The following is an 18,940-nucleotide window of genomic DNA, read 5'->3' as shown; positions in this document are numbered from 1 at the left end:
AAAAATTGTCATGTGCCATGTGTAAACAGAAGTTTTAAGAACCATTGCACTTTTCTTTTTTTTTCTTTGCATTTTTCTTCTACCTCTCTTGATCTTTTGTCTTTGCCATGATACCAATATAGAGAATGCTTATTTCCAGGATAGGAAAGCCATATGCAACTGAGCCCCAGAATGCAGCCAACTAACCGTCCACAGGTAACGTGAGTGAGAAGTAAGGCCCTGTTGTAAGAAGTCTCTGAACTTTTGGGAGTTTTGTTTTTCTAGGCTTACTGAAGTCCCATAGCTGACTGATGATGCTATTTTTCTGAAGGAAACTGTCATAATTTGTATTACACTGGATATGTATTACAGTACAATGTATTAATGTACAATACAGCAATGCATTACAGTACAACAGAGTATAAAGTACGAGAGTAGTGTTAATGGAATGATATAAAAACCTTATTTCACATACGTGTGTGTATGTACGTATGCTTCTATCCATCCCACACATTAACTACAGAATATATGAGAAGTACAGGAAAGTATAAAGAAGAAAAAATGACCCCATTGTCTAATATTACTATATTTTCAACATTTTATTTTCAATAATTTAAATTTACAGAGGAATTGTAACAATAGTGTAAATAATTCTACATTACCTCGCAGATTCCCTAAATGTTTACATTTTATCACATACGTATCATCATTCTTGCCATATGTATATATCTACACACACATATGTGTGTGTGTGTGCCAATCATTACTCTTTCTGAACCGATTTAGAATGAATTGGAGACATGATGGCTTTTATTCATAAATACTTAAGGATGTATTTATTTCCTTTAAAAAAACATAATGTCTTATATAACAAATGTTCCTTTAGCCAAATTAGGAAATTAATGCTGGTGCAATGCTACTGTCTAATATATAACCTTAATCAAATATCTCTAATTGTCTCAATAATGTCTTTTATGGCAAAAGAAAAAAATCTACTCCAAGATCTAATCTATGATCATGCATTGTACTTAGTTTTTTTTTTTTTTTTTTTTTTTTTTTTTGCGGTATGCGGGCCTCTCACTGTTGTGGCCTCTCCCATTGCGGAGCACAGGCTCCAGACGCGCAAGCTCAGCGGTCATGGCTCACGGGCCCAGCCGCTCCGCGGCATGTGGGACCTTCCCGAACCGGGGCACGAACCCGTGTCCCCTGCCTCGGCAGGCGGACTCTCAACCTCAACCACTGTGCCACCAGGGAAACCCTGTACTTAGTTTTCATGTCTCTTTAGTCTCTCAAACTGAAACAGTTTCCTCAGTTTTAAAATTTTCTGCCTTTCATGATCTGACATTCTTGGACAATACAGGTCAGTTTTGTACACCATCCCTCAATATGATGTGACTTTTTTAATAACGGATTCAAATTATGCATTTTTGTCATGAACATCAGAGAAATAAAATATAGTATTCTTATCATTACATTATATCAGCCACCGGATGTAGATACGTCCCATTACTATGGATGTTAACTTAGATCACTTGGTTAAGGTGGTATCTACAGGCTGTTTCATATAAAGTTACTCTTTTTCCCTTTGAAATTAGGGAGCATTTTGTGAGAAGACGCTTTGAGACAAAGTAGATATCATGTTTCTCATTGAAGTTTTCATACGTTAGTTTTAGCATATATTGATAATTCCTTCTTGAATAACTTATTACTATGGCTGTCAAATCGTGATTTCTAATATTATGATTTTTTATTTATTGATTAGTTGAAATTCTACTGTAAGGAAGAACTTTCCATTCTTTTCAATTTTTGTATTTAATTCAATTCATTAATTAACACATTTTCCCCTATACAGTATTTTTACAAACTTGAAATTGTACCATGCTGAGATCATTTAATTAATTTCAGTATGAGTTCATGGATTCTTATTTTATTCCATGGGTAACAATCCATTACCGTCATTTATTCAGATTCTCCATCGCCACCATTTATCCTAGATTTGGCCAGTGGGAGTTGCTTCAAAATGGGTTCTCTGTCCTTTTGAAACCTCCCTATCATTTTTTGAGCACTTCCATATTGTTTGAGATAAGACAATATCCCAAGCACATCTTATGCTTTCTCAGTTTCAGCCCTGGAGCCAGCCATTTTTCTAAGGATTCCTGGTCCCTTCTAGTGGGGAATGGTATTTAGAAACCAAGATCTGGGTGCTAGGTGATCTTATTGCTACCAAGGAAGATGTCATTTTAACATTTAATATTTAACATTTTGGTGTTTCTCTTTGCATTTTTTCCTATAAATTGTTTTTACAAACTTGAAATTGAACCACGCTGAAATTTTTATTCCTGATTTTTCTTAAGAGTATAACAGGAGTATTTTCTGGTTATTCCAAGCAACTTTGTAGATGATTAGATAGTTTCTATGAATGCTTAATGCCAAAAATTACTTTTGCATTTGGCGTCATTGGAAAATTAAGTTATTTCCGATTTACTTTTGTAAATCACAGTAAGTAATAGTAATAATGAATACGTATGGTTATTATTTTTTTTTTTTTTTTGGTATGCGGGCCTCTCACTGTTGTGGCCTCTCCCGTTGCGGAGCACAGGCTCCGTACGCGCAGGCTCAGCTGCCGTGGCTCACGGACCCAGCCACTCCGCGGCATGTGGGATCTTCCCGGACCGGGGCACGAACCCGTGTCCCCTGCATCAGCAGGCAGACTCTCAACCACTGCGCCACCAGGGAAACCCTACACTTGTTTTTAAGATGCTTTCACAAGCAATCTCTATTTTAATTCTCACAATAGTCCTAGGATGCCCTTTTACAGGGGAAGATAGTGGCTCAGAGGTATTCCATGATCCTAAGCTCAGTGGAACTCGGATGAAGCCTAGATCCTCTGGTTGGCTTACATTGTTTGTCACCTGCTTATGTGTATGCATTTGCTTCCTAACTTAAATCTAACCTATTTGATGGCAGAGGCTGTGTTTTACTGTGTATTGTGTCTCCACAATTCCAGCACACCGCACGGGCTCAAGAGAAGTTTATCACTTGCTTCGGGAGAGTCCGAAAAGTCTTTGACCCAAGCAAATTCTTGGGAAGTTTTTCCACTGGGAGTTAGCTATTAAAGCACAGCTCCCTCCTTTTTGGACACTGGTGACCAGACGTCTTAATTATTGCAGTTCTTTGCACGGGATGCCATCAGTGAGGGAGGAAGAGAAGAGCAATCTGTTTGGATAGGGAGGGGTAAACCCAGTAAATTTGCCAGCTGCATTTGCTATCCTAGCAGTGAAACATGCCATCCCACACTGCCTTCAACTACAACACGAGACACAGGACATGGTGATAAACTGCCCTATGGTAGGGATCCTTATCTGCAGCAGATGAAGGGGCCCGGAGACCACATGGGGACAAACGTGCAATTAATGATATTGTTCCAATTAGGGACTGGTTCAGCTGAAAACTAAAAGCACAAAATCAAAATCCCTCCATCCTTAGTCACTTCCTTGCATACTTCTGGACCAAGAGGCTTTTTGATGTTGATTGTCTCCTTTTAGCTTTCAGTTGAGGATGAGCCAAATTGCATCACTTGTGCTAATTATCCCTCTCCTGAGACTGCAAATTCCTAGTTAATAGGGGAATCAGTCCAAACTACGTACTGAGTTTCCAAGGTGGCAGCTGTGTCCTGGCGACCTGGGTCAGTACAGACCTCAGCTGCCAAGAGGCCACCGGCATGAATATTTCCCCCTGAGTCCATTTAACCAGGAAAGTGAAGGACTTTCGGGCTTTGAAGAGAGTGGGAATAATAGGTGCTCCTGCAAGGAACGAAAAACCATCTTCTCCCCTGGATCCCCTAACTCGGTCCATGGCTTCGCCATCTTCCTGGCTTCTTCCACCTTACTCTTCAGTACATACCCCCAACATGTACGCATTCATCAAGACCTGTTGCTTACGCTGTTTCTCATATCTTACTTCACCTGCTCTCACTGCATTTAGTTCATTCAGTCCCCAGGGTCATTCCGGTGACATGAAGTAGAGCTGATATTTAAACTCAGAATTTAGGTGCCAAGTCTCTTATCTTTTGCAGTCTGGTGTGTGTTTCATTTAGTTCACTAGTCTAATTGCAACAAAACTCTAGTAGGATTTAATATTGTATGGAAAATACTGAGCCAAAAAGTTTTTCAAAAGTCACGTTCCAGTTGGGAAGGCTTAAGGAACAACTCCTATCCCCCTAATTATGGTTAGGTTTGTATTGCTATCATTGGTACATTTTCTATAGGACATCATAGCAAAGTGAGAAAGGATCTTGTGCTGGATATTCTCCATGGGCCCCTCCAGCCCTTCCACCAGTCTCTGTCCAGCTCCGTGCCCCAGGAGGCTAACTCTCTTGACTGCTTTACAGACTCTCTTGCCCTCTGGCTGTGGTTGGTCAACGGAAGCACCAGCGGGAGAATGGAACACGGGGCCTGGCTCTGCCTCTGCCAGGGTACCGTGGGCGGTTACACCCCTTTCTGAAGGCTGCAGCTCCTATCAGGTGACCCTTTGACAGTTCTAGCTCCCTCTTTTGGCTCCCCCGACCACTCCCCTATCCACTTGGCCTTTCAGACCTTCCCACACCTCTATAAATAGTTCCTCCATTATCTGGTTGAGTATGCCACCTCTTTTTGTGCCTGGACCCTAACTGATTTAGGGTTTTGAGTCACCCAGCTCTAGTCACAAGGAGTAAAGATGCACGGACAAGGATCGTTTGTGGCATGCTTGATTCTGATCAGTTCCGAGCCGTTAATATAGGGGTTGAGAGCTTCCGCCATGTAAAATAACAAAATTACTGATGATGATAATAGTAGCAAGCTTTTATTATACTCTTAGCACATGCCAGGCACTGTTCTAACTATTAATATGTATTAACTCTTTTTATCCTCACGACAATCTTATAAGATAGGTACTGTTTTTATCACTATTTTCTAGATGAGGAAACTCAGATACAAAAAGGTTAAGAATCCTGCTTAAGGCCCTTTACCTTAGTGTGTCGATCAAAACCAGGATATTAAGTTCCAGAGTCCTCAATTGCTACACTAGACGTCTCCAAACGGACAGGAAGTCAGTGTCAAGGGACACGTAATGAGAGTGCATTAATTGCCCAAATTACAGAATCATCTGAACACAACTTTTGAAGGAAAAATCCAGCACGTTTGAAAACTGTTTTTAACTTCGGAGTTTCTAACATCAGTGCTAACACCCAGTAGTGTCATTTTTAGAAAACTGTCATTTATTCAGGCAGATGGAAACGGGTATCATTCTTAGGTTTGAATGTTCAACACCATTTAGGCAGCATGGGCTGCGAAAACGACTCAGAAGATGTGGGTCCCACCATTCATTAGCTGGATGACCTTGAGCCAGTCACTTATTCTCTTGGAAACCAGCTTCCCTTTCTCAGGTTGATGAGTCTCTAGTCCACCCCCTCCTGTGATGAACACATTCCCTATGTTGTCATCCATAATGTGACCGCTACCACCCTAACATCAACAACTAATATTTGCTCCCTGTTTTGGTTTATAATGCCCAAAAGTGTGTTATTTATAATATTTCAGACAAGGAGATGTTCTCCCTTGGCTTAAATATTTATGGGGATTAGGGTCTTGTTACCTCCTCAGGTAGCCGGTCCTGAAGCCTGGCCTGACCACTTGCAGGGCAGTTAAAGCTCCTGTAGGAGTCCAGGTGGAGATGCTGTTATAGTCATTACAGCTGAGAAAGAGAATGAAGAATGTTTAAGAAGTGGGAAGTGACGGGTTGAAGGATGCAAAGGGTGCTTTAGGATGAAGTCTCCAGGAGACCCCCCTGAAATGAGCACCTGTTACCTGCGATGGCTTTCATGACGGCTTGGCTCACTGCTCTCTGACCTTTCTCCTCTCTTACCCCTCCACACATTTGTTCATGCCACGCAGTCTGCTTAAAAGGACCTCACCTGTACAGTGAAACCCTCGAAGACAGATGAAACCTCTGAGGCCCCATGAATTCAACCAGAGGTAATGTTTTCCCCTCCCTCCAGAATCCTGTGTTGTTCTGTTTGGACCTCATTCACGACACTCCTGTGATGCTGTGTGCCATCGTTATTTGTGCACCTACCGAGTCTCCCTGACTAGGTGTGAATTCTTTGTGTCTTATTTACATCTGTATGTCCGAGTGCATGGACCTGGACCTTCTAATCTTTGTCAAGTAGATGGGGGGCAGTCTACAAAGCCCATTTCTAATGCTTATGTATACCTGCATACACATAACACACACACACACTCATACATACCATTTGCACATTCATACACACAAGTCTGGCACTTGAAATACCTGAGATGGCGTGCCCATCAGTGGACCTTTTTAATCCAGAACTTAATCTTAGTTCTCAGCCCTAAGAGGTACTGGGAGATGTCTTGGCAAACAAGAGAGAATAAGGTACACTTTTACTCATAACCCTGCATGTGATACTTTAATCTTAGAACCATATTAGCTTTCAGGCCTGCTGGTAATGCCACCCATTGTCAAAGGCAGCAGCCAATCCCAAATGATCCTGTTGCCTCAAATCATGATAATTACTGGATTTGCATAACCACCCTTGTTTGCCAGCCACCGTTAAGGGTGCCTGCCTCCATGGTTGGACTGACCAGTGTATAAACAGCCAGACACTTTTTAAAATGGCAACTCTTCCTATTCCGTAGAAATAGTAAAATTAACATAAGCAAAGGAACCTTTGGAATTGTTGGCAGTCTAGAACTGGGGAGTGTTTTTTTTTTTTTACCTCATCAGCAGAAATGAGCCTCTGAGTTATCGTTTTTGGCTGCGCTCTGGGGAACAGAAGCCAGCACCTGACAACCTTATAACTATGAGAGAAAAAAAGGGTGGAATGTTTGTGTGAATCTTGGTGGTACACTCAGCCCACACCTGGCAACTTATCTGTGCTTGATAAGTACAGAATTTTCGGTTTAAAAGTGATCAGTCTCCTCTTGTCTAAGTAATTGTTACCTTTTCTCTTTTGGAAAACCCATAAAGAGGAAAACAATTTGCACATCTTGGAGGGAAAGACTAATTCAGAGACTAAGGCCAGAGAGAGTTACAAGGGGAGACCCCTCTCTGGGCCCAGGACAGACAAGCGCAGCGGAAGGAGTCACGCGTCTGGCTGGTGGAGATCAGGGCTGGACTTTGAGGGCTAACTGCAGAGTCTAGGGGGGTCTGGAGCATGGCAAGAAGCCCCAGGGGGAGCACTGGGGAAACTGGAGTGGCCTGAGCAAGCTGATCTGACTTGTAATTGTGCCATTATTAGGTTAGACTCAGATTTGCACTGGAGCATCAGCTCCAGGAGGGTGGGGCTGTCTAATTCAGCTTATATTTCTATCCCAGAACCTAGCACAGATATGGAATGCAGCCAGTCCACCATGACTACTCGTGTGCTAAATGAATCTGCCTCCTAATCAAGTCCTTACCTCAACCTTTTTTTTTTTTTTTTTTTTTTTTGCGGTATGCGGGCCTCTCACTGCTGTGGCCTCTCCCGTTGCGGAGCACAGGCTCCGGACGCGCAGGCTCAGCGGCCATGGCTCACGGGCCCAGCCGCTCCGCGGCACGTGGGATCTTCCCGGACCGGGGCACGAACCCGTGTCCCTTGCATCGGCAGGCGGACTCTCAACCACTGCGCCACCAGGGAAGCCCTTACCTCAACCTTTGTTCAGCCCTCAACATGTCCCAGTGGCCTCCCCTCCTCAGCCTGAGCCTGGCATCCTCTCTCAGCTGATCCCACGGGGACCCAGCGTGACCTTGTCCAGCCTTGTGTTGGAGTGGGGAGGGGCACAGTGCATGGACTTGCTGATTGCAGGCTGGGAATCAGTGTGGTGCCTCTCTGAGAGTGACTTGCAGAGGACAGCAGCCCCTCCTCTTGAAACCTCTTCTTCTGCACCAGGAGACATTTCTTGGAGCCCTCAAATGCTTGAAGAGGGGAGGGTGTGGTGCAGGACTGCGCTTGCCAAGCCAGCTCCTCGGCTCCTGTGAAGGGAGCCACAGCGGGCCTCTCCCTTCCCTCTGGCCCTCAGGTGCAAGATCAGAGATCTGTCAGTTATCTGTTTATCAGGCAGCTTTATGCCTTTAAAGGGGGAGCTGGGTGGCACGTACGCAGATCTCAGAAAGGCAGGAATCTGCAAGCCGTGTGCACTTCCAACCAAGCTGTCATCCTCTGGCCCTGAGCTCCCACGAGCTGTGAGCTGGTGGCCACCTTCTCGCCCCCATCAAAACTGCGGACTTGAAATGGGAAGGCTCCATTCTGAAGACTCAGCTGGCCAAAGGTGGTTCTTCCATAGTTTTACAAACAGCTTCCGCCTTCCCACTTAAGTCTTTGTGATCAAGAAAGAGAATTATGGCCATTTGTGACTTCAAATTGAAATAATAACACTAATAATAGTGATTATGCTAACATTTATTGAGAGCTCATGCTCTGTGCCAAGCATGGAGTTAAGGATTGTTAACTCATTCCTTTCAACTCAGGAGAAGCACACAATTAAGCCTGTTTCCAGATGAGGAAAAGAGGCTCAGATCACAACTTGCCCACAGTCACCCAGCTACTCATTAGTCAAGCCAGGATTGAAACCCCAGGAGTCAGGTCTGGGCCCATACAGTTAAGATACTCTATTCTGCCCCTTGCATGGACCTTTTTGACCTGGGGACATTGTTTCTCCTCATTTCTAGAGACATAAGTTTGTGGAGTGTGCTGGTGTCTCTCTGTGTGGCTGGTCCCTCCTAGCAGTCAGGTCTCAGCATAACTGTGACCTCCTTAGATTCGTTGGCTCTTATAGTTCCGGAGGCCCCACTCCCTGCTGAGGCTCTGGGGAGGGACCTGTTCCACGTCTCTCCTCACTTCTGATGGCTGGGGCCATCTTGGCTTGTAGACACACCACTCCAGTCTCTGCCATCATCTTCACGTGACTGTCACCTCTGTGTGTCTGTGTCTCCTCTGCTGTCTGACTCAAATATCCTTCTGCAATTATCTTATAAAGACACATGTCATTGGATTTAAGGCCCACCTGGTTCATGCAGGGTGATGTCTTCATGTCCAGATCCTTCACTTAGCACATCGGCAAAGCCCCTTTTTCCAAATAAGGTTCACATTCACAGGTTCTGGACATTAGGACAGGGACATCTTATTCAACCTACTACATCATCCAATGCAGAATAGATCCCATTGGCCCCTCTATCTCATTACCCTGTTTCTTTCCTGTATAGCATTTTTCACTGCCTAGAGTCCTCTTTTTCTTTATGTGTTTCCAACTACAGTGTTCCCAACCAGGGTGCTTCTGGCATTTGGAGCAGGGCAAATCTTCACCATGCAGAAACAAGTCTTTCATTGCAGCATGCTCGGCATTTCCCATTCCCAGCCTGAATGCCAGAGTGAGGATGAGGTGGGGAGGGAGAGTCTTTATGACAACCAACCCTCCCCCCACCGCCCTGCCCCATATCTCCCATGAACATGAGACGTCCCACCTGGCAGGCAATACCAGCCCAAGGTCAGAACCACCAATCCATGCGTTTATCATCTGTCTGGTTTCACAGGAACGAGAGCCCCTGTGGCAGGGACCTTTTCTGTCTTGCTCACTGTTGTATCCCCTGAGTCAAACAATTGCCTGGACAGAGCACACACTCGATACATATTCTCTGAATGCACATGGAAGATGGGGCTCTTTCTGGTGCTTCAAGGAAGTCAGGCGATAGGTCTCAATCGCAATGAAAACTAATGGGGGAAGTCCCCAGCCTCATTCCAGCCTTCCTCACTCCCCAGTCCCCTGTCCCATCCCTCCCCTCCTTGGCAGGGCGATGTGGGGACACAGAGCCTTTCCTTCCCACTTGTTCTGGTTTCTGCCATGTAGTTCCTTCCAGATCCAACTGAAGTCCTGCTCCTGCGGTCACCTTGGGTCTGTGGTCACCCTCACAGGCCTCCTCCCAGGTCACTGACACAGAATTAGGGGGTGAGCTTCAGGCCAGTGTTTCGCAATGTTGCCATCTGTCTGAGATGCTGCTTCTCTACCCTTGCTGGCCACCGAAACAGGTAAGTCATTCTACCTCTGTGATCCTCAGAAACCTCATCTATAAATCAGGAATGACGCTTGGTGGATGTCTCAGCAACTAGGGCCCTTGGCAGGTAGTAATTATACCATCAAAGCTTATTTTCTTTCCCTTGCCTTTTATAAGGAAAAGACAGACTGGCTTCCGTCTCTATCTGGACCACAAAGACGACCCCGGTTTGTTTTGGAGGGAGTGGTAGCGGGGTGGGATGGAGGGATGTAGGCGAGGCCTGTAGGTGCACATACCTGTATGGGATGAGGTTAGATTGGTGCAGAAGGGTGAAAGGCACTATCACCCAGTGGCTGGACTGAAGGGCTTTAGAACCAGGAATCCCAAATGTGACCTTGGGAAAGGATTCTGTAAGACAGAGAAAATAAATAACTTGCCCAAGGTCATAGAGCTGGACATGACAGAGCTGGGAATTGGACTTGGCCATAGCAGAAGTTTATGCTTTTCCTATCACGCCATTCTTCCCCCCTACACCCCCACCCCCGACAGAGTCTCAGGAACGATCAATGTTACAGGCCCCAGGGCTGAAAAGTAACCAAGAATGGTTTTGCTCTGCCCAGTGTATGACTATTTGGAGGAATGCTCTGGGTTTCTTGATATGTAAGGAAGCAGAGGCACAGATGATAAAAATCAATATGCATTCCCCAGGCTGCATATGAATTTGACTATGATAGTCAGCTTTGTACACACACACACACACACACACACACATACACACACAGCCCACCGTGACCACCACCATGCAGACACAAGACCAGCTTGGGAAGTCAGCATGGGCCTGGGCAACCACAGAAGAATCAGCACGGCTGAGGCAGAAGTTCTGTGCAGGTAATCGAGAGGTGATTGTGCAGGGATCATCGCCTCCATTTAGGTGTCAATTGTGTAATTTCCAGCTGTTCCTCAGCTCTACAGCTGGAGTTCAATATGCTCAGGGCTTATCTGGAGGCCCCCAGCCAGGGAACTCAATATTAAGCTGGCTTCCAGGATCTAGGAAAAGTAGCTACTACTGCAGCAAACCACAGAGGAGAGACCCCTTTTTTCCATCCACTTAAGCAATGGTGGCTCTTTGGGAGCAATATTGGTGCTGCTTATAAATGGCTGGCCTAAAGCAGAAGAGAGCTAGGGAGATGACGATATCCTGACCCAAAGATACAAAGCACGCTAATCCCTTTAAAGGGATTGTTTCATTTTGTCCACTCCTAAGGTGTGGTAGCATTATAAGTTTTTCCATTTTGCACAAAGAAGATATGTAGCTTGTAACTATGTCAAGCAAGGCATCATTTGCAGAGCTGGTTGCTGAAGCCAGATCTGTTTGACTCCAGACCCTGAGCTAGGTATCTCCTTGTAAGCAGAACCAGTCTCCAGGCAGGGCTCCACTGTTGTTTGGAAATGTTGCTGCCAGTGTGATCAGATTCCGCCACTTAGACATCAGAGATACCAGGGGCTCATGGGAGCACTTAGCTAGGCCTCGAGTGAAAGCCAAATGTGGGCAGAAGGGAAACGCCACTTAGAACGCCAAGGATGCCGATGACCCGGCATCGTCAGCAGAGTCATTTGGAGGTGGAAGACAGTGGCTTTTATTTTTCATCTCACATTTGGTTCTTATTTTCACTCTTTGTGTCCTTCTGTAAAACCACAATGCACCCTCTCCTTACTCTCTTCTTTGCACCACCTAATTATGTTGTCTGGCGACAGTGAATACCCGAGCCATACCACGTGTCCCTGAGCCCAGGCCAGGTCTTACTAATTAATTACAACCTTCTTTCCCAGAAAGCCCAGGGACTGCCCTAGATATCTTCTTAAACAGAACTCTAGGAATTTGTTTCTAATAGTTGTTGGCCCATGAGCTGAAACCTCCTTGAATGCCTGGTATATTCATTCACTTGTTCATTTATATTTATATATATTTGTGAAGAACCTACTATGTGATGATGGGTACTGGGGACTCAGAAGTGAACAGAAATGTATAGTCTTGGAACATATATTCAAGTGATGTAGACCAATCCCCTCAAGCTACAGATGGTGAAAAACACACCTAGAGAGCAAAGGGACTGGACCTTGGATTCCTGATGAGGTACATGTGGCAGGGCTTGGAATGATGAGCAATATTGTGAGTGATGGAAGAGATAAGACTGGCCCTCCAGCATGTCATTCCTGACCACAAGGCCTTCTGGGTTCATGGCTCTGGGAAGGTGAATCTGTCTGGTGACCAGAACCAGGAATAAGGACATCTGGGCTGGGGAATCTGGGACCCATTGAGGACTCTGCCACTATGTGGTAAGCCCTTGGAGCTCTCTGGGCCTTGCCTCACTTTAGCTCATTGAACTGTCACTGAGCTTCTGCCACGGGCCTACCACTGGGCTAGGCATTTGGGACACAAAGACAAAAGGATGCGTACAGGGAGAAGAGGTGTTAGATTAGGAAACAGATACTTTTCAGTCTCACGTTTCTCTTCTGTAAAAGAGGATTGGACTAGCTATCCCTAAGGCCACTTTCATCTCTGATATTCTATACCATGTAGGGCAGCCATCGCAGGAACAGGACTCCTGACTCTGGCCAGGGAACCAGGTCATTCTGTATCTTGGCTTTTCATTGATTCTGCTGGCTGGGAAGGCCTGGTGGTCAGGATTGCTTGCCTGAGGGTGAATTCCATTCCCACGCCCCACCTCCCATAACATTGTCCAGCATCTCAAACACTGAGACACTTAATCCATTTTGGCTCAGTGTTTGAATCATTATCTCCTACTGGCCCACCCCGTGGCACATGCCTTCTGACTTCCTATTAAATGAGAGAAAACAGAGACAGTGTATGTACCTTCCTTGTCCCTTCCCTGACTACAGGTCCTCTGTAGGTTAGCTGTTGAGTGTACCATTCCTCTCAAAGTCACTAAAGAGCAACTCAAGAAGGAGTAATTTTCAGTGGTGGAATTGGGTGGCAGATATAGAGCCAGACTTTAAGCACTCCTTCAGTGAAATAAACAAAAAGCTACTCCCTGTGCCTATGACCAAGTCAGAAGGAAGAAAATTAAGGAAAACACTGTATACATGTATGTATTTAGAAGGTCTGTTTAAAGTACAATGAAGAAGATAAGAGCCATAAATGCATGAGTATATAAATAAGGGAGTTCAGAGCAGAACAGAAAAGAAGTAAGAACAGAGAATGGAAAGCCTATATTGAACGATATTTCACCAGATGGTAGAAAAAGGATGTCGAAAGTTTTCTGCTGACAAAGTTCAACAGGTTGGATTTGCAAGGTTCTCTTGCGAAGCTACATTATACCTCCTAAGCGTCATGTCTGCAACTTGCCTGCTAAGGTAGTAGGGGATCTCAAAATATGAAGAGGCCCGTCTAGACCCATGAGCTAGTCCCTGATTTTGTTCTAAAATATATCCCTATATTAAAATGATAGCACATATAAAAATATGTATGTGTATATATATATAATGTATATATACAATATAACTATCGTCATGATCATATTAATATAGAATCTGTATCTTTATCAGTCCTGTCTCACGAAATAGCCCAGCACAGTTTCTGGCATTTAGCTGGGGCTCACTACTCACTGAATGTTTCTTAAATAAATGGAGTTGGAAACAATGTTTCTTTTTCTATAGTGCAATGATTCCTCCGGTCCTCAGGGGACAGCCTACTTGAAGGCTGTACAAATGATGCATTTATGCCCTTCTGTCCCTGCTCCAGATGATGTTTTTATTTCACTCTGACTCCCTTACCTAAAGCTGCTTTAATGCACACAGAATTCCAGGGTCCACGGCAATATTTTTGTGATCTAATAAGGACAATACTTGACCATCACAAAATATCAAAAATGATTTTAACTTGGGGCTTCTGGGGAGTAAAAATTATTTTCTGTATAACAGGATTTATTGTGGAATAGTATGTCTGTAACATCCTTGGAGGCTACCCACCAGGTAGGGACTATGCTAGACATTTTTCCTATATGAAAAGTGCTACTTTTATTGTTAAAAGTGTTACTGATATTATTGAGCTAAGCCCTGTGCTCAATACTTGACATGTATTATCTCACTTAATCGTCACATCACTATGAAATAATTGTCATTATTTACCTTATGCAAATATTGAATTCGAGGCTCCGAGGGGGTTGAGTAACTCACCCTAAGTTACCCAGACAGTGAGTGGAAGAGCCATAATTCACACCCACAGAGAGCTGTCTCCAAGGCCCGTGCACTTACTCATATGGGGCACTTGATCAGGGAAGTAGTGGAAGTCATGGAGGGATACAAGTCACAGACTCTGGTGGGGAAATCACGTAGTGGTCACCTCCCAGGATGGCAATGCAGAGTGGAGGAGATCATGTGAGCCAGGTGTCCAGACTGATGCTGGCCAACGGTTAAAAACTCAAGCAACGATGGCCTCCTTCCCTCCCCCCGTGAACAGCAAATGTGACTAATATAATGTGTGAAATGTCTAGATTTTCTTTCTACTTGAGTGACATGCAGATATCCTTAAACCAGTTTTGATGGGGATTCATCTTCAGTGGCTGTAGAAATGCTTGTAGAAGTACTCCCGTTAGACAGACTTATGCCTCTGTTAATCTCACATGTTGATCCTCACAGCAGAGGTCACTGCGATAGACCAACGATGATAAAGCTGATAAGAGTCAAGTGGCAAAGCCCCCAAACTTCGTAATACTGTAAGCTTTTTGCCTGAAAGATGTCATTTCTTTCAACGGCTTCAAGTTTCTTCAAGGCAGAAAACCACTGAAGCTGCAGTGTAGCTGAACATCTGTCTTATCATGTGGGCAGATATTGGGATTAAATTAACTAGAAATGAATAGAATGATGTATGACAGGGTGCAGGTGTCCCAGGTACAGTGTGATAATTTCATTGCAAAACTATGTAATGAATTCCATACATTATGGAAGTACAAATGTACCACTTTAGGTAATTGTGATGAAAAGGTATGTGCGGTGCATAAACAGAGTGGGAGCCCAGGGGCATTTCTCCTCTGCTATTTCTCTTAGGTCATTTCAGAATGACTGTATTTGGTTTAATGTAAGCCTATTATTATTATTAGAGCCTTAGTTTTTTGGTCGGCCTCTTCAGCATTTCTTGCCTGGTTGGTATAAGAAATATTTGGAATAGAGGAATACAATTTGGGCAGGTCAGAGCTTTGGCCTCTTGGAGAGTGATGGCTGGAGACAGCATTTAAAGAAATATTTTGCTGTGAGAATTTCAAAGCAGAAGCTGACTCTCTTCTCTCCCCTCCCGCCCACTCTCTCTCACTCTCTCTTCCCTCTCTCTCTCTCCTTTCTTCCTGATGGCTGGTGAGATTGTTTCAGCATACCCTGCTACTCTGTGCATGGGAATTCAGGATGGCATAATGGGAAAAGATGTGAGTTTAAAGCCAGAAGGCCGATTTTCCTCTCCTGACTCTGCTCTTGAGTGCTCTGTGACCTTGCGCAAGTCACTCTACCTCTCTGAGCTGCTACCATCTCATTTGTAAAACGCAGCTAATATACTATATCATGGTATTGCCAGGTGTGAATGGGGGAGTTTGAACATAAGCTCTGAGAGGTAAGAGAGGCATCTGTCTCGCTTATTGCTTTATCCACCCTCACCCCCCATCCCCAGCTTAGCAAAGTGATCACACAACACAGGCCACTCATACTTTTTTTTAAATAAATATGTCGGTGATTAATATGAAGGTATCTAGCACAATGCCTGGCACATAGGAGACATTTAATTAGTATTTCTTGAATTTCAGTTGGTTTGAAGAAGTTCACTGAACAGCTGATTACCCAATTAAAGTTGAAGGCCTAGCACACTCATTGCAGCTGAGGCCAGAGAGGGCCCAGGATCTCCCAGCGCCGCACAGGGCAGTAGAGGCAGGGCCAGAACCCCCTTCCAGATCAGCAGCCTTGTGTTTGCTGGCTGCTCCAGTGGGACCATGGTCTGGGACAGTGGGAGCCATGGCCAGGGCCGGCGAGAAGCAGAAGTCTCTCCACTCCTGAAAGAAGCAAACTTCTCTAGCATGTTTTTGATCAAGGAACAAGAGAAAGGTTTCATTTTGCAGCAAATGGCTGGCCCTCATGCCTGTTTCCCAAGTGAGGGTGAGATCCCCATGGTCACAGCTGGGGCCAGTCCCAGCCCTGTTTTCCTCTCCATCCCACTGCTCTGTTCACACAGCCCCTCTCTTCCCCTTTAAGTCTCCTCTCCACCAATTATTTGCCTGGGGTGACATCAGTGGAAAATGTGAGGAGATGGCAGCAGAGCCGAAATCCTAGCCTTCCCTGGGAGCCCAGAAAAGCCTGTTTTTAATGCTCTGATTGGTCCCTGATTTCCCCAGCTCGTTTGTGCCATGTAATGCTTTCGGCACAGTGAAGCAGGATGCCTGGGGTGACTCGAGGCCACCAGGGGCCTGGGTCTGCCTGCCCACTGGACAGATGCTTTGCTGTCTGGCCTCCTTTCTTAGCTGGGAACACCCTGAAACCAGCCCAAGGAGGGCTCCCACGGTGGAAAATCCACGTGGTAGAGCTTCCTTCATCTCCCAAGTAAACGTTGCTGCATTAAAAGCTGTGGGTTTGGGGTTTGTCACCATATATCTTCCCTCCCATGCTAGATTCCTCCCACCCTTCTCCTCTCCCCACAAGCTTCAGGGCTGTCTGCAGGGTCTGGATTTTCTGCCAAATTTGGATGCCTTGAAAGGAACATTGTTTGAAACAGAGACTTGAGGAAGGTGCTAATCTTCCGCTGCTCATCAAATTTGAGCAAAAAATGTTGACATCCCACTTTCCCACGTGCTAGCTCAGCTGTTTTGTGTTCAGTGGCGAGAGGGACCAGCTGTGTATCTAGTTGGGGATAAAAACCCTACTCTGACTCCCACCCCTTCTCACCTGATCCTGCCAGACCCAGAGGCAAGCGGAGGCGGTGGGTGGCTTGGAGGTCTCTTCATCCCCAGGAGCACAGCCCCGTCACACTCCAGGAGAGGAAGCCCACTGATCACTTCAGCCACTGCTACTGCTTCAACTCTCAAGGAAAAAGAAAATGCTGCTGAGAAGTTACTGCTCTAAACGTGGAGAGAGCTCTTCATTTTCTTACTATGAAAGACATATTTGGGATCATCTGGTTTTCCAAGCAGATGCCCAGTTTATCTCACTTTAAATCAACTCTTTCTGACTGGACCCTTTCCTGGATGAATTAATTGAGCGTGGCTAAAACCAAAATGCTCTAGCGATTAAGGAGCTAGGCAAAGGGGTGCTGTGTCAAGGATGTCAGCTTGCGAGGAGGGTGGCGAGTTGTTTACTTCTATTCTCATAACAGAAGGAACAGGCAGGCTCAGCCCACTGGAAATAATTTTGAATAATCTCACTCTATTACTCGAAGCGAAATTGAGTCTGCTCAAGCTACCCCAGTGATCCGACATTTCAGCGAAACGGGGAAACTAATATCCAATTCATGCAGCATAAAATAAGTGACCTAAGGAAAAGCAGGATGAAATCTGGAAGTTTTTAGTTTTCAATTTGTACGGCTTGTCTTCCATTACTGGATCAACTCGCTAATGCTCACACAGAGGAGGGGGTTTCATTAAGCTGCTGGTCATTAATTGTGGTGGGCGTGCGTGCGTGCGTGCGTGCGTGCGTGTGTGTGTGTGTGTGTGTCGGGCAGCTATTGATGCCTGACACGAATATCGGATATACACTGCCCCGCATAAATCATATCTAGAAAGAGAATTTGTCTAAGCAAAGGAAGTGGAGCCCTGACTAACCAATTGGAGCTCTGCTGGCTGAGGGGGCAGATGGCCTGGAATTTAGATTTGACCCTTTAGAAGATGCTCTCAGTGTGAGGGGTTCGACTCATTAGCCTCACTCACCCACCAGCCCTGACAAGGTCTGCGTTCCCACGTACACGTCTTCTGCTAAGAGAACTGTCATTCTCTGAGTCTCGAGGAAAATCTTAACATCTCTCTTAACTCCTTCCTCCATCACAGCTCTCACACCTTACCCAGAGCTAAGTAATGGGTTCTGGCTTCAGATTATCTATTACTTCCATTCTCTCCTCTCCCTGCCTGGTTAAGACCCTGGGCTCATTTTTCTAGTAGTCCTAATTGCTCTTTATCCTGCACCTATCTCCCTGCCTTCAACTATCCTCCTTCTGATTGCTAAGTCATCCTAAGCACAGCTCTAATATATCACTCCTTCCTCAAAAGCATTCAATGGCTCCCTATTGCCTAGTAACTCCATCAGGCTTATCATTCAAACTCTCCTCAGTTTGGCTCCCATCTTCCTTCCTGACTGAACCTCAGTCATTCCTCTTCACTCATTCTGAGCTGCAGCCAAGTGAAGAGAATTCTGATTTTCTTGCACATGCTGTATTTTTCTGCCTGTGTGTTTGCTCGCACAATTTCCTCTGCATGCAATGCCCACCCTGCCATCTCTGCATGTCCAGATCCTACCCATCCTTCAAGATCTAGGCCACATGCCGCTTCCTCCAGAATGACTTCCTTGATCCTCTGGTTGGAGAGCATACCCTCCTCCTTAGACTGTTCGTTGTCCTGCCTCATTCCTGTAGCCCATTGTAGCCCAGAGCAGTACCTCGGGTCGTAATTAAGTGCATGGGCAATGTCAAATGTCTAGATGAGAATCCTAGCTGTGGGGTCTTGTGCATGCCACTTAAATTTTCTGTGCCTCAGTTTCTCTTCTGCAAAACTGGGCTAATAAGGGTATTTACCTCTCAGAGAATTCTAAGGAATTAAGGGGGGAAATAAATGCAATATTCTTGGCATGGTGCTGTTTACATGGCAAGAGTTCAACAAATATTCTGTTTTCCTAGTCACCTTTCTCCTCTGCAATAGTGCAAGCCTTATAAGGATTGCTTAAACGCATCGGT

The sequence above is a fragment of the Phocoena phocoena genome, chromosome 8, assembly GCF_963924675.1.
Source record: "Phocoena phocoena chromosome 8, mPhoPho1.1, whole genome shotgun sequence".
In the NCBI taxonomy this organism is placed as follows: Eukaryota; Metazoa; Chordata; class Mammalia; order Artiodactyla; family Phocoenidae; genus Phocoena; species Phocoena phocoena.
The sequence above is the reverse complement of the archived record's forward strand: the minus strand, read 5'-3'. Positions refer to the sequence as shown.